This window comes from Carassius gibelio, chromosome A23, assembly GCF_023724105.1.
Source record: "Carassius gibelio isolate Cgi1373 ecotype wild population from Czech Republic chromosome A23, carGib1.2-hapl.c, whole genome shotgun sequence".
NCBI classification, from domain to species: Eukaryota; Metazoa; Chordata; class Actinopteri; order Cypriniformes; family Cyprinidae; genus Carassius; species Carassius gibelio.
Window position 1 is genome coordinate 14,283,234 of NC_068393.1, and position 23,347 is coordinate 14,306,580.

The 23,347-nt window shown below is 36.1% G+C and overlaps 1 pseudogene; it reads right to left on the reverse strand.

The window, feature by feature from the left end:
- Positions 1–560: 560 nt before the first annotated feature.
- Positions 561–23,345, reverse strand: LOC127944456 (nucleolar complex protein 2 homolog; annotated as a pseudogene).
- Between the last annotated feature and the right edge of the window lie 2 nt (positions 23,346–23,347).

Sequence of the window (23,347 nt, forward strand, 5' to 3'; positions counted from 1 at the left end):
GACCTAAATTAGTCATCGTCTGTGAATAGTCTTCACCTCCAGAGAACTGCATCAGTCAGCTGAAATTGAGAACGAGATCAGTCTAACTTCTAAACAAATCATTCAGACATGTGAACTGGATGAAACAACTCAATTGAAATGAGTCACAAAAAAAATAACTTTTGGAATAAGGGCAATTTTAATTTTTTTTTACTATTCTAGTAGAGTAGTTTTTAACCAAATTCCTACAGCATCACTAGAGCCGTGTGGAGCTCTGGCAGCTTAAACTCTGCTGTAAAACATTTAGAAAAAGCCAGGCGGTTTCAGAGAGTGACGTGAAAGCATTGAAGGGGAGAGATGTTTTGGCGAGAGAACAGGCTGCTCTCTGTTTTCCTCTCTTCCCACCTGGGCAGCACAGCCTGGCAGTGGATGATCCGAGCGTTTGCCAGCCTGGCGCTCAGGGCCGACCCCGTGCTTCCACCTCCTGCCTCTGGCCACACATTCACCACAAGCAGTGCCCTCGGCACAACAATGCAACATCTCTGAATACTGAGGTGAAAAAGTCTTTAGTTTTAAAACAAAGTTTTTGATAAGGTCTTTAATTTGAGATTTGACTTTATAGAATACAATGGTGCAGAAAAAGAAATGTAGTTACTACAACAGGGGCTGTACATGGCTCATCATATCTTGGTGAGCTTTACTTATAAAGTACTTACTAATAACAGTATTAATTATGTTTAAATTTGAAATAGCAAAGCATTACTCCTGTGACTTTAGTCCTGATCAGAGAGCTCCAGGTCCTCTACCATATCTTCATCTCTTTCAGCCACCACCTTCAGCTCTGGGCTCAACATCTTCTTTGGTCTTTTGCTTTTAGAAGATGGGGGCTTGTTCTGGTCTCCATGTGAGACAATGACAAAAATGGGCAAAAGTATGCTACTGTACATACAGTTAAGATGACTAAAAAATATGAGCAAAATTTTGATGAAAACAATTCCTCAGACATGCAATATAGTGAATATCTATCCCTACAGAGGCAATCCTAGCTCATTACAGAAACATATAATCACCTGAAACAGAGTCATCTACATTCTCTTCATTGCTCAGGTCTGAGAGGTCCTCAAGGCCTTCATCATCCTCATCAGAGCCACCCTGTTCTTCTGTAAAGAAAATCAGATAATGTCTTCAGAACAACATTCATTTGCATTTATCCAAATGCATGGATTGGAATTGTTTAAACTACCAAAACAGTGACAAAAAATGTTACTCAAAAGAAATATGTTTGTCTTCAAAACCTTAAACCTTAAAAATTTGTGATGCACCAAAAGTCGTTTTCAAAAATCTGATGAAAAACAGTTTAGAATAAAAGGCGATGTTTAATTATTGCTTTTCCTCCATCTTGACTACTTATTAAATAAATGTGATTAACTGTGAATAAAAAAAGAAAAGAAAAATTTAACAACAAAAAATTGGTGTTTCAGTGAAACATTTTTTTTTCCGTGCATCACTAATCAAAATTCAATGCCTTGGTCTGCCTCTGAAATTTCTTTTTTCACTGACATCACAAATTCCTTTTCTCACTCTGTAAGGGAATACAAAGTTTTCTAATATAACACTTAACATTTTCAAGCCCATCTATGCACATGAATTCCCATTAAACGCACTCAACAGAAAGAGCTTGAATGATTTTAGAGGAAGCGTTCGTCTAGAGACTCGACTACGCCACAGCTGACCTACCCATGCTGCTCACGCATAGGTTACTATTTACATGACAAAAATAGAGGCTAGCTTCTAGCAGCAATTTAGCCTTCCTAATCCAAAGGTGTGTGTGGGAGTGTCTCGTGTTCTCTGAAGAGGACGGGTTTGAAATCCCTGAGCTTTGAAGTGGGATTTAATTAGATGCTGCCTGGGAGGTGAATGGCAGCACAGTCACCTCCCCAGCCAGACACCCTCCACCCTAATTACCCAGCACACACTGGAGCCAGCCAGAGGGGGGAGCCAAGCTTAACACCAGGCACATCTTGCCTCATGCATCTTAATTTAACCGGCGACCGGCTGACCGGAGAGTTCAGAGAGGGTAAAGAAAGTCCACCAGGAGAACGAGGCAAAGACTTTAACAACTGCCTGTGGGCTGATCAATACAATGAGAGGGGGGAAAAGAAAAAAACAAATACACAATCTACATGTGACTCTGAGCATTGAATACAGCCTTGACACAGAAACACTGAAGATGAGGGTGTTTACAAAATCTCCACTTTAAGATGGAGAAACCTCAAGCCAAGTCTTTGAGAGCGTTGAAAGCATCAAATGATCTGGCACACTGCAGCGACAACAAAATAAACACCACTCAAGAATATTAATAGGCCAAAAACGGACCAACCCAGCAGGTAGTGAAGCACACCGAAACTTCAGAGACAAACAAACTAGAAGTTTGGAAAAGACATCAGACTGCCTCAAAATAGTAACAGCAATGGATACAGCACATTAATTGGACAATATTGGGCAATTTGAGTTTATAAGAGCTTGAGTTTGAATACAAATTATGAACTTAATAAATCATGATTTGAATAAAAAAAATGAACTGTTTGAAATCTGATTCTCTCTTTCATACTGAGGTGGATGAATTGACTATTAATTTTAAAAGTGTATGGAATTACAGAAAAATAATCAATGATTGGGGTTAATAAGATTTTTTAATGTTTTTGAAAGAATTGTCTTATGCTCACCAAGGCTGTTTTTTTTAATCAAAGATAGTTAAAACAGTAATATTGTGAAATATTATTAAAATAACTTGCATTTTGATATAATCAATATAGACATAATAATTATTGTGACATTATTTATCTACTGTACTTTATCAATTAAATGCGTCTTTACTGAACAAGTTTTAATTTGAAAAAAAAAAAAAAAAAAATCCTGACCCCAAATTTTTGGTTTTGCTTTGTTATTTGCAGAAAAAAAGTAATAATTTTACAAAAAAGGGATATTACTACTATAAAAGTATATATTTCTAAAATATAATGGACATTCTGTGTTTTCATGATTTAAAACAAATATTGTGCACATAAAGCTAGATAAATATTTGTTTTTGTATGATACTGCCCATCATCAATTAATTTGACAAAAGCCCTATTCACACAGGATTAGTATTACCTGGTAACCTTTTATTTCCTGTGCGCCTTTTTCGCGAAGAATGGAGCTGCGTTGGAGTGTTTGATAGTATTTTGGGTGCTGTCATCATATCGCTATCACCATACAATTTGCAAACAACCAGTTGTGCTGTAAGATATTACAGTCAGATCCTGTAATAGCCTAGCATCCAGGGTATGGACAAGTAAATATTGGTCATGTCATGTAATGTACAGTGAAATTAGAAATAATAGTCTCTTCCTTCCACTTCCACCCTTGTCCTTTCCTTTCCTCTCACTACAGCGATGACTCTTGTGGTCACACCAGCCGCTTATACTAAATCTCTGCCATGTGCCCGCCATAAAACCAACTGCAGAAGTGAAAATGTCTTATTCAAAAGTGTTGAAAAATGAAATTATTTGTTGGTTTGGTAAAAGAGCAAATCAGAACAACAAATCAACAACAAACAAGAGCTTTTCCTTTGACAATATGCAACCAAGACCACAAATTAATATATTAGCGGTCCTGTGACTGTGTTCTTCAGGTCTAAGCGCTGGAGGTATGGGGCCAGTTAAGCCGTGTGGTGAAGGAGCGGCCACTAACATCTTTCCAAGCAAATGTTTTGAATTACAAACCCCCACTGGGATCCAAGTATGCGAAAAAAAAAGCTTCCTGTAAGAGAGAACGGAGTAAAAGAGAGTGAGAGACAGAATGAGAGAGAGGTAGGGACTCCACACAATGAGCACCAGATGTAAAAAAGAAAAAGAAAAAAAGAAGCCCTTCCACTCGCCTCCCAACCTCTATGGGACTTTTTCTGTGGCTGTCGGCCTGTCGGCTCATGGGCGGGAGGAGTGGGAGAGTGTGGCATGTGTCCGACATATGACCCAGCACACAACTCCAGATATAGAGTTAAAGAGGAGAGGCAAGTGCACGCCTGACAGCTGACCTGCCCTCCACTGAGATTCATTCACAGAGAGAGAGAGAGAGAGAGAGAGAAAACAAGCAATGGATATTGGATATGGACTCAATGAAATGGATTTATTTTGTGCATTTTTTTTGTTTTTGTGTTAACTGTTAATTGTTTCATGTTTTTATGGAAATTCTTCTAAATATTCAATATGAACATCACTTTTTTTTTTTATTAAAAATGTTCAATGGCAATATGAAATCAAAAATACATGCACATATTTTGGAATATATAAGGAATATTTATCCTTATATACAATCCTTCATCAAAATGATGATAACCTTGCTCGACCTCTATAAAAAATAAATAAATAACTTTTCCCTTCAGATGACATCATAAAGCTTTCTTATTTATCATCTTATTTTTATGTTTGTAATTAGTCAAACAAATTAAGATGTTTTTAACTTCAAATTGTTGCATTCGGAACATCAAATTTGAACCAAACCGGTTCTAAACAAACATGTCTATAGATTTTGATTTGAGAAGACAACAGGTGATAGATTTTTCCACTGGAGGAAACGTTATTATGGACTTATGTTTTGGCCATAAGCGACAGCTTAAAAGTTAAAATGTCTTAATGGCAGATTTGATTCTCACAAACACTAAGGTATTCACTTCCCAAAGAGTTAACTGGTGTCATGTGGATTATTGTGATGATTTTATCAGCTGCTTGGACTCTCTGACGGCACCCATTCACTGCAGAGTATCCACTGGTGAGGAAGTGATGTAATGTTACATTTTGCCAAATCTGTCCGATGAAGAAAAAAAACACTCATCTACATCTTGGAGGGAAAGTTTTCAACAAAATCTGGGTGAACTATTCCTATATCCTTCCTATATATTGTGAGCATTACAGTAAAACAGATCTAAAATAAAATTGCACTTTCAATAGACTTCTGGAGTTTATACTTTCTGTTTTTCAGAATCTTCTGACAGCGCAACGTAATGGACTACAGCCTCCCAGTGACTAAGAAAGGCATTACAGGAAAACAAAACTAGGAATCTTTCCCATTGGATGTTTCACAAGTAGTTTAGATAATCATGTAGTTTATACATTAGTTGCAATAAAGGGTAATATTAACACGAAGCCTTCCTTACCTTTGGATTTGAACAGGTAGTAATCGTCGTCACTATCTGACTCAAAAAGACCCTTGAATTCCTTCTTGTTGGCTTTCTTCTCTTCAGCCTTCTTGCATTTGATCTCAGGGAGATTCAAGTCCTCCATCTAAATTAAAAAACGATGATAAAAAAAAAAATAGGATCTTTAAATATTGTCATTAATCAAAACCAGCAAAAAATGAACAAAACACTACAGACATAACATTAATGAGAATATAATGCTGATGAAATGCTGCTGTTATTTGTTTCAGATTTAATTTTAGACTAAATTTGCTCGAGTGGAAGTGTTTTTGTTTTGAGTTTCCTTCCATCTCATTAACATCAGATGTCACAAAATGAGTCACTGTTGAGACTGAGTATTCAACCTATTTTCTCTTTCTCTCTCTCTCTCTATATATATATATCTTAATACTACAAATGATTCAAAGTAATATTATATTATAAAAGTTATGTTATTCTCCCCTAAAACATAATGGGACAGTATGTGTGTGTTGAGGCAGCAGAAGCAGGAGGGAGGCAGTGGTAATCAGATCTGAGCGTGGGGACTCGGTGGATCAAAGCCTGGGACGCAGCCCTGAGCGATATAATGCTCTTCCTGTAGCACTAGCCCTGCCGCCGCCTCCGCCAATCTGCCGCTTCCTAGACGCCAACACTCCGCCTGGTGTCATCTCCATTATCTCCCCATGGACACGCTCCAGCTCCACACATACACGAACACACACAGTAGGTGCTTTCACAGAACCAGCACTACAGTTTTCACAAAGAATACCACATCTGTGCATTTCATGTAAGAACGGCATTAAAATAGCATTGGGGTAAACATACATCTTGATATATATAATCCAAATAATGAAATCCTTTCTGAAGATCAAACTATACAGTTGTAATGACGCTCTCACTGGTAAAACATGTCTAAATCCAGCTTCCTCTGAAAGGTGTGGTTGGGATGATTTGGGTCTAATGGTGATCATGGCTGGGGTTTTGCCATTTTTACCCTTTTTTTTCCAGAGATCTCCTTTTCACTTCCACTGGCTGTAATATTTAGTGAGTGGAGTATCTTCCTTTGCTACCCGCTTCTCCCAAGCTGCTTGTTGTCACATCAAAATAAAGAAACAATGAATGTTACTGCATGTTCACCCATAGGAGAGCTAAACAAAACAGATCTCAATGCACATTCTCAACAAAATAAAACCATAAATTTACTCAAAAAGTACAATTGTTAGATATGATGAGTACACACAGGCCTGCTCTGTTATTGTGGATCAATACCCCCCCCCCAAAAAAAAAAAAAAAACAGAGCAGGTCTGAAACACCTCAGAAAACAGAAATAATGTAGGGTCTAGTGTATTAATGGAGTATCAGGCAAATCATATCGGACCAAGAAGTGACCCTTGGTGCACAACTTTTCTCATGAAAAAGCAAAAGTAAGAACTTAATGGAAGGAAAAAAGTCAGGGGAGGGTGTAAGAGAGTGAAACCCTGTCAGCTTTTCCTTAAAGGTCTTTGTGGATGATACCGATCAGGTAAAATGTGATTAGTTGACCTCCAAACCCAATAGACCATAATAAATATCAACTTCAGTCTACAGTTAGCTGAACTTATTTAGAACAATTGTAGTAGTTTGTAGGATAGTGAAAACGATCAAAGCTAGAAAATGGCGCAATATGCTCCTTCCTTGATGCAACAGACCCAAAGAAAGCTAACAGATGTGTACATGACCAGTGAGGATGAGCTTCCCGCCAGACTCGGGGCTTCATCCTTTAAAGCATCTGTTCAACTACTGCTGTGCACATTCTGGAAGGAAATCCTGATGCGATCACTTCTTTCACTACTGTTCCAAGGCTAAAATGATCCGTAAGAGAGTTGCAACATTCAGTACAGGTTCACAACACATTAACCTTTGGAGTTCAAGCAGGTGACACTGAATTTTAAGTTTAAGAGTGGTAAATCTTTCTTACAATCAATATAATAGTTATAAATAATTAACAAATAATAAATAAAATAACGGGCCATATAGTGTGACACTTATTATTTAACCTATGTTAACATGCATGTAAATATAAGTATGTATGTATTATGAGAAAGAGAGACAAAGTAAGAAAGACTAAAACTATTAGAAAATATTTTTTAAATAAATAGCAAGTTAGAAAATATAGGCTTTGCATCTAACTGAAATAAGTTTAAGTACAACATTTACTAACTCAAAACTTTAAAATTTAATTTTGAAATAAATTAAAATAAAAAAGCGAATTCAAAATCCTGATATAATAACACTAGGTAGAAAGGTATCTAGATATTTAGCCTCTGTGTGTAGTGTGTCGTTGTGTGGAAGTATTAGAGCTGATGGAGGAACAGATATGACCCATAAAGACAGATATTTATTTGTTGGACTGATCCATGGCTGGGGGATGCGGCTTTATGCAGCTGTGCTGGCGGCAGTGCTGGGTGAGAAGTGTGCCAAGCCACCCTCGTTACTAAAGGACATTTTTCCCGCTGGCCGGAGCCCAGCGACAGACGCACCCCGGCGAGGTGCCATGCTGTCTGCATGCTCTGCCCTGCTGCATCTCTCCCTACGGCTTAACATTACACAGAGGAGACACACAGACCCTTCCACCCCTCCTTCATTTCAGTCTTAAATGGCCTTAAATATTTATCAGAAGCACGAGTCAGTCCAGAGACAGCGAGGGGCGGGGAGGAGAGATGAACGGGCTGTGTGTCGGCAGGGGTGACAAATGAGAGTGGAGATGGAGATGAATGGAGCCGAGATCTCGCCCCAGAGAGGAAGCAACTTCTCACCTTCTCTCACAACCTTCACCCCTGCTGTCCCCTCATTTTTTCTTCCCACCAACCTAGTCATTATCATCCCATTCAGCACCATGGTTATTACTGTTAACTGAAACTGTTATGAAGACAAAAAATTACATTAAATAAAGTAAAAAAGAAAATGAATTATAAATGTGCACTACAATGTGATGAACAAATAAGCAGAATTATAAAGAAAATGAATATTATAGTTTCAATTATATATATATATATATATATATATTTATTAATATATATTAAATTCTAATTAAAGTTATTTTGCCAAGAAGAGACTGATGTCTGATTTACAACAACCAAAACAGTTCACTTTCTGTATACATTTTCTGAATTTGTGAATCTTAAAATGGGTGAAGACAACAACAACAATAATAATAATAATAATAATTATTATTATTATTGTTATCATTGTTTTTAAGCAATAATGAAAATAATTGATATTAAAATGAATGCATATTATTTAGTAAACAATGACATATAAAAATAATACATATTTAAAATCCAATATACATTATTATATAACAAAATATGGATAAAACTATACTGAAACTAAATCAATTTGAAATAAATTCTAAAAATAAGATATATATATATTTATACACCATCAATACTATTTAAAAGCAAACGTAAAAACATTGATATTTTCAGTAAGTACAACCACCAAGTCTGATTCAATCCAATCTGCTACAGAGTTGACATTACCAGACTCTCGCAGACAAAGCACTTAACATCTGCTCAACCTCCTCGGAGTCTCTCGTTGAGAGAAATGGCATTAGAAAGCTTTCGGCCCTTTACTTTCATCTGCTCTCTGCCACTGACCCTGTGTCAGGCTACGGCCGTAATAGCATTCCGTGCCACAACGGTTGTGTGTGTCTGTCTGAAGACCTGTGACTGCACTTCCTGACCTGCAGGTGGTGTGGTCAACTAGACTCCATGCTGTTTTCAACTGACCACAGCAACATGCATTCAGATGTGTTCACACGTAAACACGCAGGGCTCTGAACACGCAAACACAGACGAAGCCTGTGGGTAACCAGCAGTCACCTGCGAGGGGCCGGAAGGCAGGGTGGTGTTTGAGGTGGGTGGAAAGAGGAGGAACTGCAGGGATAACAGTCTGCTTTTACAGCTAAAATAAACATCTGACTGAAATGTCTGGTCCCAAAGCTCACAAATGTCTGACTAGAAGTGCTGGTATGGTCACTCTGTAATTGAAAAAAAAAAAAAACTCTAAAGGGAATAAAAAAAAAAACATCCTTGGGTTGACAGAATTAATCAAAACAAATGGATAAAAATGTAATTTGCCAGTATAAGTCTTGTGATGAATTAATAATTTCTTTACGTATGTACAAACTTAAAACAATCTTAAACTATTGGCTTTATTTCGCATCAAGCACAAGACATCTGTAAGCAAATAATGTATAATTAATATCTAAATGAATTATTATTCAATTTATACAATAAAAATAAACCATACTTCAAATAAGAAGCCTTGGACAAACTATGCAAAAAAAAAAAAAAACTTTTCAGTCAAAAAGCACCTGATGGAGTTAGACTAAATGTAATCAGTTTTTGTCAACTAAAACTAGACTAAACTAAGTAGAGTGTGAATGTGACTAAAACTAATTAAAACTATTTAAATATTTTTTCTGTACCATGGTGTAAAAAAAAAAATCACTGTGAATTTAACGGTAAAAGACTGTAAAAATGCACAGCGGTAAATTCCCCTACTATGGTGTAACTGTATTGGACATTAGATGTAATTTTACGGTAGTATACTGTTTTTTGGTAGTGTAAAAAGACCATATAAATAACAGTAAGTAACCGTAAATTGACATTTCTCAGAATTCGCTGCTAATTTGATGTTTTTTTTTCTCTGCTGCACAGAATGTACAAAAAGTACAAATGCAGAAATAAATGTAAATAATAATTTGAATCAATTTTAAATACATTGAAAGCATGAATTTATTGTATTGGTTTTATTAAATATAAAACATTTCATAAAATTTATAAATAAATGCGCACAGACGCGCACACACACACACACACACACACACACATACATATATATATATATATATATATATATATATATATATATATATATATATATATATATATATATATATTATAAATTAAAAAAAAATTGAATTGATATATAATATCATGATATCATGAATTATAAAACGGAATATTGAAGAATGAGGAATTTTCAAGTGAAAAAACATTTTGAAAAATAATGCAAGGGGGGTCTTGACTGCATGTTGCATCTAACAGGATTTTACCGGTTTTTGTTGAACTTTTATATTAATGTTTAATATTATTGTTCCCCATCTTTGTGGCTTTTTGATGCAAGGCCTATATTTTGCTAAAAGATTATGAGATCATTTAATTTCATATTGATTTCAACAACAGTTGGTCCATTCCTGGTAAAAAAAAAAAAAAAAAAAGTACTCACTCCAGCTGTGACATCAGCCGCGCCAAAAGCAGCTTTCTGCCTTCGTCCCGTGATGTAGCTGCAGTTCTCCTGTATCTTCTCCAGCAGCTGGCACATCTGCTGTCTGTAATTGGCCACTTTGCATTCCTTCAAGAACGCTTTCAACTAAGGAGACCAACATGAGAGTGCATGCATGAGAGACATTAGTGGAAAGATCAAACTTAAAACACCGAAAAAATTATGCAGAAAGAATTTCTAACTATCCTGAAAGATTAACATTAATACATCTCTAAAAACTCTCTGTACAGATTAAATGATAACAAAATTTTGATTCTGCCAATGAAAAGTACGGAAGAAACAGGAGTGGATATTATAAATAAACCTGACTGGGCCAAAAGGATAAATATTCAAAACCAGATTTTCAAACAGCAGTGATGAGTGCTCGTTTTTGGCCAGAACAGAGGATGTGGCCAGAGTGTAGATCTGTGAGAGAAGGCTGAAAGAAGAAGCTGGCTTGTTTCCTACAGTCAGTGTGTTAGTGTGAACACTGCGGTGTATGTGTGCTATGTTGCAAGAGTAAGTGTCGGGATGTGTATGTTGAGGTGTGAGCACTAAAAGCAGCCATTAAATATAACTGTTGAGCATGCTCCATAACTTTCACTTATTATGAGCTGTTGGCAATGTGGTAAATGTCAGGAAGGGATGTGAATAAGTGAAAGCTTATTCCAGAGAGAGTGCGAAGAGTACCTGAACGATGGTGGGCAAAGCTAGCTCGGGAAAGCCAACGGAGCAGGCCTGTGTGTGGAAGTACTCCAGAATGAGGTACTCCACTTCTAGACCATCCTGAAACAGTGAAAACACAAACATTCACAAGTCATCACACAGGATGCATTCTCAACCCAGAAACAAACTATGCGAACACAGGGGGGACAGCTTTACATGTCTACACCATAAAATCCAACATGTGAATGCATCATTCAGGGAAGCTTTTTTTTTCTTTCATTTCACTGCCCTGCACCTCACGTTTTAAAATGCAGAAGCGCATTCCGTGTGAACCTGCCTGACAGTCGCACAGTTGGGAGAAAGAGGAGTTTACAATGTAACATGTTCCTGCGTCATGAATTCAACACTAAATATTGGATTTGGGACAGCTAGGACCGTCTGCATTCACACACTTGCGTAGGATTTGATCAGGCCTTCAACAGCATCCAATTACGCCCATTTTTAATTGTTGTATTTGGATTTAATTTTTAGCTATTTGTTCAGAGTTCGGCATTGTAAGCATTGTATTTCTAGGAATGCTGGGTTTTAGTTGAGTTAAAAACAAACTTTTGTTACACAGTGGTATTTTCAATAAATGTTCAATACTGTTTGATGTTTTATGTTTTTAAAAGAAATCACTAACGCTCACCAAGGCTGCATTCATATGATCAAACACACTGTAAAAACTAATATTGTGACATATTAGTTTTCTATTTTAAAGTGTAATTTATTCCTGTCATGACAAAGCTGTATTTACCCCGGTCGTCAGTGTCACATGATTCTTCAGAAATCAATCTAATATGCCGATTTACTGCTCAAGAATCATTTATTATTATTATTATGAATGTTTAAAATGTTCGTTTACAAAAGCATTTATTTAAAAATTTTATATTTTGTTTATAAGATTGCTTATTTAATGCGTTTAACATTACTTTTGATCAATTTAATGCACACTTTCTTCATAAAAGTATTAGTTTCTATAAAAAAAAAACTTTTGAATGAGCGTGAATCCATTTTAAAAATATGTCTCAAGTTGGAGACATGGTGACATTTACAGAAGGGAAGGCAGAGTTTATTGCTTATTGCTCAAACTTTTGTGTCAGTCTAACACAAAAATGAAAATGAAAACCCAGACTCAGAAACACTACGTCTATTACAAATGCCACCTGTTCCTGAGATCACACACACACATGGAAAAAAGAGCAGTCAATCAGTTTTCCAAACAGAGAAATGGCAGCCCTGCCTCCCCCACAGAGTTTTCACATCTCTACATCTCTAACACCTGGCATACAAGCATTCACACTAATCCTGACCCGGTTTAGTGCTGGGATCAGACCTAAATCCTCTGCCCTACCTAAAATTCACAGCCGCAGCCTTTGAAAACACATTCCTCCGCTATGGAAAAGGGAAAACCCTGCTGGTAACTGCCCTTACAGGAAATATTTAAGATTTAGTAAGTCAGACAGAGATCTCAGACAGCAAGGGTGTAGCGGCGTCTCGGGGGGTCTGTGGCTGTGGTGTCTTGGCCCGGGTGAACATACTGGAAATCTTCCCCGTGCCAACCAGGAGAGAAGGATAATCCCTTCAGCTTGTGTGGCAATCCTCTTGGCAACAACACGGTGCGCATCGCTTTAGCCTGTGTAGCAGCGTGTTCGGGCTTTCATCTCTTAACCTCAATCCAGTTACATCCAGTCAGCATGAAGCCATGACGGGCTCCTGGCCCAGGAGGAGGGGCGATCTGATGCAAGTGATTGTCTTTTGTTTCTTTTTAATATGACTCTTTGCTCATTATTTTGGATTTACAATACCGTTCAAATTTTCGGGTCAGTAAAATTTGTAAGAAATTATATTTTATTCAGAAAGAATTTTAAATGGATCAAATATGACAGTAAAAACATTTGTAACGTTACAAAAGACTGACTTTTGAAAATTCTACTCATTAAAGAATCCTAAAAATGTTTCAACTTCTCTAGTAATAATGAATGTTTCTTGAGCAGCAAATCAGGATTTTAGAATGATTTCTGACACTGAAGACTGGAGTGATGATGCTGAAAAATCATCTTTGCCATCACAGGATTTTTTTTTTTTTCAATTATATTCAAATAGAAAACAATTTTAAATTGTTATTAATATTTAAAAACATCACTATTTTTACTGGATTTGTATCAAATAAATGAAACCTTGGTCAGCATAATTTATTTTATAAAAAAAAAAAAAAACCTTTATACCGACCTACCTGCATACCTTTAAGAAAAAATAGTTTTAAAAAATTCAGTGTGAATTTGGGCTTAATCAATTTAAATGTTTAAGCTTTTTAAAAAGGTCATAATTAAGCTGATCAGCTGATTAATTGATGAACAAATCACCACGTATCCCATGAAGCCAGTTGTTTGGTCTTGTGTGGTCCTGTGTATTTATTATCATTTTTATTTTATGTATTGTAAATTGTCTTTTTGTGTGCTGGTCTTGCTGATATATATATATATACACACACACACACACAAACACACACACACAATCTCTAAAAAATTCAAAATAAAAAAGTTCCAAAGAAATTCAGTCCAAATGTTTTTAGAAAATGTACATTTTTGGGTTAACTATTAAAGTATTTTACGCATTAAACCGTTTTCAATTAACTAAATGTGGTAACATTAATTCTGAAAGGCTTAGTGAACATACACAGTCAGAAACTGAAAGAACATGAAGAATTGATGAAGATCTGAAACTCAAAGAAGTACAGGATGCGTGACCTTATAAGCCTTCTCTTGGAGACTGGTCTTGCTGAGTTTGAGGATCACTGCAAAATTGATGGGCTTTATACTCATGCGGCCTGGTTTCTTATTGAAGTCTTCCCGCTGGAGGATCTGAGGAGCAGAGTGAACAAACAGATACATCAGAGCACTGCATCACAGACATGTGTGCACAGAAACACACAAATAAGACTTGACTACAGCAGTAGCCCACTGATTATTCACACAAACACAAACCAGAGAATGACTCAAGGGCTTACAGGAACTTAAAATATACAATCTAAATCTGGTGTATAGATGAGTGTTTGGGAAGCTTTTCTGAAACTTAAAAGTAGTACAAACCATTTGCAACCATTGATAAGTGCATTGAGGCTAACACAGAAAGATTGCATACTTCTTCATTAACTGATCTACAGAAATGGTATTGAGGGTGGGAGAGGGTGCTGTACATTCAGTCCCCCCATCTACAATCCCTCTCAGCACCAAGACTCAAACCTGCTACCTTTGGGTTACAAATAAGTCTCTCTAACCATTAGGCCATGACTGCCCCCAATTTTTTTAATTTACACTCCTGTGGTCTGGAGGAGTGGCAAGTATTATCCAGACCTTTATCAAAGGCATTTAAGTGGTTGCCTTTTGTTTAATTTTACTGTCTCTTTGCTCATTATTTTGGATTTACAGTACCAAAAAAAAAATTACAAAAGAAAGAAAATAAGTTTTTTATTACTTTGAGCAAGGATGCTTTAAATTGATCAAAAGTGACAGTAAAACCATTTATAATGATACAAAAAAAATTACATTTCAAACAAATGATGTTCTCTTGAACACCCTGAAAAGGTTAAGCAACACTGATAATTAAAGAAATGTTTCTTGAGTATGAAATCACCAAATTAAAATGCTTTCAGAAGGATCATGTGACACTGAAGACTGGAGTAATGGCTGCTGAAAATCAGCTTCGCATCACAGAAATAAGTTACGCTCTTAAATATACAGTTAATTTTAAACTGTAACAGTATCTTACAATATTTTTATTGTATTTTTAATCAAATAAATGCAGCCTTGTTGAGTAGAAGTGAATTGAAACTTTAGAACAGTAGTGAAGTGATTCTTTAAAATTAATCTTTTTATATATTATTAATTTTATTTTAGCATTTTTATTTTATTAATTTATTCAATCTGGAAGCGTAAAACAATACAATAAAAAATTGTCTGGGCGGTAAAAGTAACTGGGTGGTTTTTATATAATGTAAAGTAATATAATATAATATAATATATAATATAATATAATATAATATAATATAATATAATATAATATAATATTATTTATCATAATCCAAAGAATACTTTTAAAGGTCCCGTTTTTCGTGCTTTTTTGAAGCTTTGATTGTGTTTACAGTGTGCAATATAACATGTGTTCATGTTTCACGTGTAAAAAAAAAAACTGTATTTTTCACACAATTCACCTATCTGTATACCGTTGTTTTCACTGTCATAAAAACGGGCTGATGACTTTCTTGTTCTATAAAGTCCCTGCTTCAGAAATACATAACGAGTTCTGATTGGGCCAGCGGTTCCCGTGTTGTGATTCTGTTAAATAAAATATCTCGCTTGGCATTGAACTTTGAGCTTTAGAATTTTACAGATATTATTTATACTCTAACAACAACATTACACACTAACTAAAGTTTAAAACATGGGATCACGAAGAAGGGGACCTTTAAAAATACTTGCTCCATAACTAATATCTGAAAGATCCGGTGACTTCAACAAACAGTCAGCCAGTGTACTTTGGTACAGGGCTGTGGCGCATCCCATAACTCTCTCTCTGCACTTCCGCATTTAAGAGCAGTGGAAAGTGCTTGACGAGGTCATCTAGAACAAGCGAGGTGTGTGTGTGTTTGTGTGTGTGTGTGCACGCTCATGGACGGCCGGTCTACACAAACAGCGGATGTGGTGTCGGCCTGCGGGACACATGAGGAAGTGGTGGTGCATGGTCCCAACCTGATACGCTCAGAGGCTACTGAAACAGGAAGCTTGAAACCATAGGGGACAGATAAAGAGAGAGAGGGAGAAAGAGCGGGAAAAGAGAAAAGTAAAGAAAGCCATGCTCTACTCTACTTCTCGGCACACCGACTTTTTAACATGAGCGCGAAAACAGGAAGTGGACTGCATCACAAATAAACACAGGGAGCAAGAAGGGGGTCGGTGGGAGTCGCCACACTGACAGAGGATGTGGTCTGCGCAACACATTTGAGAGCTGAGTGAGAACCACAGACCTCCCTCACGTACGCTCTCCCCCCCCAGGCTTTATCGCAGTATGGTCAGGACTGGTGGGAGATCGGAGCCAAGCAGTGACCCCCCCATCCGGTGGTCTCGGCTGCTGTCGCCTCCACGCTTCTATTCTCACAACAGCTGTCACCACAGGGGCCCACGCCAGCCAAACACAAACACCCGCCTCACACGGTGGAAAATGGTGACAGTTTGTGACCTCTACTTCTCCCAAAAATGAAGATGCGCAGCGTTCACACACATTAGGATGCGCGTTCATGCAGACCGCAAACTCTGGTGTCTATTATCTTTTAGTCTTTAATTCAAAGCTTGCCGACTGTTTAGGTAGCTTGCCTCGTCTTATTTATAGGTTTTTAATTTTCCACAAGTTGATGGGTTTTCTAAATGACTAATCAATATTAAAGGCTCTGCCAGATCCCAAACAGATGTGATATTAGGGAGCGTCTTTTCTTGTGTTCCTTAAACCGTATTATTTCTGTTTCCATTCACAACTCACTATACTGCCCTACAAAGCAAAAAGGCAGTAACTTAAAATGACTTAAAAGTTATCCTGTCATCCAGCCTAAGTAGTTACTGTACAAACAACTACCATTTTTCTCCTAAACGACACACATTTCAGATAAGATGTTTTGTCACATAACAAAGGATGTCTTGAATGTCATGAAAATGACAATAACTAATTTTTGACCAAAAATGCAGTTACTGCCTTTTTGCTTTGTAGGGCAGTATAGTTCTGTAATCTGAGAGATTTACAAGCTTGAAGTTTTATCCATTAGTAATAAATTTGACTTGTGAAAAGTGGTCAAATGCGAGTTTCCCTAATTAGTTAAACTACAATTTAAAAATGCGGTGTCAGTACATTTTTTTGTTTGTCTTTTAAAGTATTATTTTATGCTCATGAAAACTAAATTTATTTGATTAAAAATACAGTAAAACAATAATATTAAAACAATAATATTATATTAAAATTAGAATACAATTTAAAAGAACTGTCTTCTATTTTATCATATTTAAAAAAAAAAATGTATTACTGTGATGCCAAGAAGAATTTTCAGCATCATCATCACCACAGTCTTTGATAATTTCAGAAATCATTCTAATTTGCTGCTCAAGAAACATTTCTTATTACCAATGTTGAAAACGGTTGTGCTGCTCAATATTTTTGTGGAAATCATTATTTCATTTATTTAGAAATCAGCATTTATTTAAAATATTTTTACTTAAAATATTTTGTAACATTATGAATTTGTTTAATGTCAGATTTGATTCTTTTAATGAGACCTAAACCTAAAGACAGGTTTCTAAAATGTTTAAGCTTTTGAACACTAATGTATTTGGCGGTTGGTTAATGTTTTATTACAGCACTGCCTAAATAAAAATAAGTGAATAAAGGGTAAAAGGAATTATGTTAAAATATATGAATGTATTAAAAATTGTTTATTTGTTACAATGAAACTCAAAGTCTAGCAGCATTCTAAACCCCTGCATCTCTAAATTAATTTACTTACAAAAGCAACAGCATTTATTAAAGCAAAAAGATACATTAATTGACCTCACAAACTGACCCTTCAGTTTATTCGATTCTTCGTAGGAAGAATTCTTGTAATTGTACTTCAGATGTGAAGAAAGGTCAGAGCATGAAGTCTTTTTATAGTTAACTGTTAAAAAGCAGGACGACCGTGATGACAGACGCCGTGGGTACAGTACTCATGCCCAAACCTCGTCCACCCACACATCAACCCGTTTATTTAAGACAGCCTGGGAGACTTCAGAACAGTTGATGATGGCATGAACTGCAAGTCTCACATCTAGCAGGAAGGGCAGGGCGGTCACGTATGTCTTGGTGTTGGCAGACAGCAGGGTGTGCGCTCTGACACATTAGAATCGCTAGATTAGAAGGTTAATAGCGGGAGATGGGCACAAGCCTACAAATACACACACAAACACATAAACGGAGCCATTAATGACTTGATAGAGAAGTTTCTGTAAGCAAATAAAGTAATGTGGATTTTTAACATAATTTTTTTCCTATCTGCAGACAGAAATGTAATGAAGTATTCAGAGCTGAAGTTCTTAGCTCAGTGTTCTGAAACACTGTGACTGAGGGCTGTAAACTTAAATGTGGCTAATGGCGCCACCTGCTGGTAAAAACAGTCAATGCAGTAACTCTTAATGGGATTTACAGAGTAGTTAACCTAAAAATAGATAAATAAACCTTCAGATCTTTCTGAAAAAAATTATAATATCAATTTTTAATTTTTTTGTGCTTGTTTGTAGGGCTGCACAATTTGGCTAAAATGTTGTGATTATCTATCAATCTGCCTATAAAATAATTACTAAAATAATAATTATTACTACTAAATAAACAATTTAAAAACTAAAAAAATTAAAAAAACATTACTATTGAAATATTCACTGCAAATTAGAGTAGTTCAGAAAACTAAAATAATGCCGTTACTTCACTCGAAAACATGCAGTGCATATTTATTTCATAAACACGCTATTACAATTTAGATTTTATTTTGAATAATCATGCATGCTATGTTGATGATTTTAATTCTGACACTGTCAATTTCCAAAAAAGACACACACACAAAAAAAATCCCTATACTGGCACATCTGACTCATGACTATGGGTGGAAAATATATTTAAAGATGCTGAGCAAAAAAAAAAAGGTAGGCAAAAAAAACATCAACAAAAAACAAACAACCAAACAGTCATACATACTTGATGCAGCCGATGATGACTTGACTTAGATCAATGGCTCCAAAACCTCACAGGGGTAAATGGTGCTCAATACCGACACCACAGATACAGACAGTGCACATACTGCCAGTTACACACAGACTCATATGTCTCCTGAGGATGCACAAAACAGAAAAATACTGATCAAGATAAGCTGACATCTGCATCTGGACATATTTCTTAGTGTTAGAGTATTTTCTCAAAAATATGAGTAAAGTTGGATGAAAAGTGGGTGATTTAGAATTTGCCACAACCATACCTAACAATAACTAAACATCAATTTTAAAAATGAAGAATATCATTTTGAATAACAAGCACAGATGAATCATTCACAATAAGATTCAATAAATACAGTCAACTTTATTTTCATGTTAACTTCAAACAGTCATTCATTCAACACAAAAGAACACAGGTCAAGAGTTCAAACTACCTTCTTCTTCAAACTGATGGCGTTCCTGAGGTGGATGGCCAGCTGACGGATGTAAATAAAGGCATGCTGGTAGGACACCTGTGTGTCCAGTGAGTACCTCTCAGCGAGAGTCTGCTGCATGAAATTAATCGCTGGAAGAGTGTTGGGAGATGTAAACTGGCAGTTCTTTACGTAAGTGATGTACATTTGCTGCAAACAGAAAACTCACTGTTAATGATGAACCATGTATAATAAATATATTCACAATTTTTTCGTCTTTACGAATTCAAAAACTTTTTTGTAGAAATCAGTCAATAATTCTAACTGCATAAGATCAGTTGCAATATTGCAAAAATAACTACATTTTCACTATGTGCGCTATAATTTTAGTCAACTCAAATTCTATAGCTGCTTATGTTATTTGAGAATAAAAGCAATATATGAGAGTACCACAGTATTGCACACTGCTGTCAGGAACATTTAGTGCAAAAGAAAATTTCACCACATGGGAAATAAACGTATGATATGTTGTAAAACCCAACGTGCCTTAAGCACAGAGTTTAAGTAGATTTCCTGTTTGTGTCTGCAGATTTTGTTGAGAGCCAGGAAGAAGAGGACCCTCATCATCTCTTCTGTTTTCCAGTGTTTGATCAGACTCTAGTGTCACAGACAAAAAACACAACAGATGCTGATTAAAAACATCCATCTCAGTTCACGGAGCACCATTTCTGTCTGAGTTAGTGCCACTGATTTGCAGTGCTTACTTCTGCAAGTGCCTGCACTGTTTTGGCAGACACGGGTAGTATGGCACCATCTGGTGGGCATGACGGAGAACTGCAGCTATGACTGTGGTCTGTGTTAAACTGGAGGGGAGCTAAGGAGAGAGAAAAAAATGGATCACACCTTAGCACTGGGATCCAAAAACTAGCTAAAAAAATAACTGACAAAGATGTGGGGAAAAATCTACCCGAACAACACCAGCAACATACATCTTAATATCAATCTGCTTTTTCTGCCACCTGGGACTTGAAGATGGAAGTATCAATCTGAAAATACAGATTAACACAGTGTTACCTGAAGAAATCTAACTGATTAAACCATCTATGTCTACAGCAGGAGGAACAAAGCGGTTACTTTTTCTGGCCTTGCTCTGGAGCTTTCAGCTTCAGCATTTAGCTCAGAGCTGCTCATGTCCTTTATGCAGAACAGGACAAGGGAATTGAACACTGTAATGGGAAACAGGTAGAGGCTGTCAGTGAGCACATTAAACATCTTCGGTTCTGTACGCAAGTGTCTGAAATAAGCCGGATAGTTACCTGTGCTGTCTGAGATAGTATATCGACACAGCTTCTCAGAGTCGCCCTTCGTTGTAGCCACAGCAGCCTTAAAGGCTTGTGTGATGTCCCTAATCAATTTCGCCGTGGGCTCTTTCTGAGAAGAAAAACATAAAAAATAAATTAAAAAAAGATTAACTAAAAAGTTCTAAACCATGAATAAAACCAGCCAGCTCCCAGATTACCCTGCAATAATTGTATATATTAGTGCTGTAAAACGATTATTATATTATATTATATTATATTATATTATATTTATGTGTACTGTATTTATTTATTATTTATTTTATAAATACACACACATTCAGTATATACTTTGAAAAAATTTACAAATATATACTTTTATATATTTATATTATTATATTTCATACTATATATAAATGTAATATATAAACATAATATATTATTCTTAAATAAATACACATGCATGTGTTTGTATTTACATATATATAATAAATATACAAAGTGCACATATATTATGTAAACAAAAACTTTTATTTCGAATGCAATTAATCACAATTAATCGCTCGACAGCCCTAATATATATATCTATCTATATCTATATCTATATATTAATATAATTTATATATCTATATCTATATAGATATATATATATAGATATATATATATATGTGTGTGTGTGTGTTTTTTTTATACATTGTAAAATGAAATTAAATCCTATGAAGGTAAAGCTTTTTTCAGCATCATTTCTCCAATCCTCAGCATCACATGATCCTTGGGAAATCATTTTAATTTGCTGATTTGCTGCTCAGGGAACATTTCTTATCACTGTTGAAAACAGCAGTACTTCTTAATATTTTAGTGGTTCTATTTTTTTTTTTTTTAGGAATCTTTGATGAATAGAAAACATTTATTTAAGAATGTAAGACTTTTAATATTAGAAATTACTGTAATTTTTGATGAATTAAATAATAATAATAATAATTCCCTACATTTATATACTGTAGCACTTTTCTAGACACTCAAAGCGCTTATATAGTCAGGGGGTATCTCCTCATCCACCACCAGTGTGTAGCATCCACCTGGATGATGCAACGGCAGCCATATTGCTCCAGAACACCCACCACACACCAGCTTACTGGTGGAGAGGAGACAGAGTGATGAACCCAATCAGCAGGTATAGAGATTGTTAGGAGGCCATGATGGTCGGAGGCCAATGGGCGAATTTAGCCAGGATGCTGAGGTCACACCTCTACTCTTTTCGAAAGACATCCTGGGATTTTTAATGACCACAGAGAGTCAGGACCTCGGTTTAACGTTTCATCCGAAGGACGGTGCTTGTTGACAGTATAGTGTCCCCATCACTACACTGGGGTACTAGGACCCACACAGACCACAGGGTGAGCACCCCCTGCTGGCCTCACTAGCACCTCTTCCAGCAGCAACCTAGTTTTCTCAGGAGGTCTCCCATCCAGGTACTGACCAGGCTCAGCCCTGCTTAGCTTCAGTGGGAAACTGGTCTTGGGCTCCAGGGGGATATGGCTGCCAGATAATGAATCCTTACCAAATAAAACTATTGACCCCAAACTTTTAAATAGTAGTGATGTGTGGTCACTACTCCTTTGCCCCAACATTCATTTCACTGATTGGTGGTTCTTCACCAGAAATAACAATATCCCTTCTTATGCCAGTTAAAAAAAAGTACGACTAGCCATTTCAATGGAAAATTAAAATTTTAGTGTAATTAAATTCAGGATGTCTCCATTACCATAAATCAAACAAACAAACGAAATACATATAACAGCTTAAAAAAATTCCACTACTGTTGACAATAGCTCACAAAAAAAAGAAAAGAAAAAAAAGAAAAAAGGATGATGCAAATATGTTACCGTGAGTCCAGATCTGCGGTTCTCAATCATTGCTTCAGTGACTTTGGTAACGTTAGCTTCTTTAGACTTTTTCACATCATTTTTTTCTGATTCCTCCTCGTCATCATCAGCTTCCTAGTGTCACATAATAACTGTGATTTTTCAGATTCCAAGGAAAACACACACGTTCACACAAATTATATTAAAATTAATTTATTATTTAAAATATTATTTATCAAAAGTGCTGTTCATTTTTTAAATGCATAGTGATTTTTTTTTTACTAGCAAAAAATTTTGGGCGGATGCATGTTTACACAACTTCCCTTCCACTGTAAAGTGAACATGTAAAGAATGTGATATAGAAATTACATTTAGAAAGTTACTGACGCTCATTTATGTTCAATGTATGCTGATCTCCCTGAGTTTTTAGTTAATCAGTGGCTAAAACCAGCTAGCTGTCGTCAAATATATAATCAGGCAAGAGTCTTTGAATTAAACTAAGCTCTGACAACTCGATCTAAGTTCAATGTTCTCTGATTCGAGCATTAATATATGATCATGTATGCGAGGTTAAATAGCTAAGAATTGAACAGACCTCTTGTTTTTCCCTGCCATGCTGGATAAGAAACTTGCGACGCATTACCCACAATGCATCGCTTTCGGGAGATGAGTTGATCTTTTGTCTAACGTTAGGTTTAAACGCAGAACAAAACACGAAGACTCAGTCGTTTAACTTAATGCCATTATGTCTGTTTTTGCTTGCTTATGTCTTTCGTAGTAT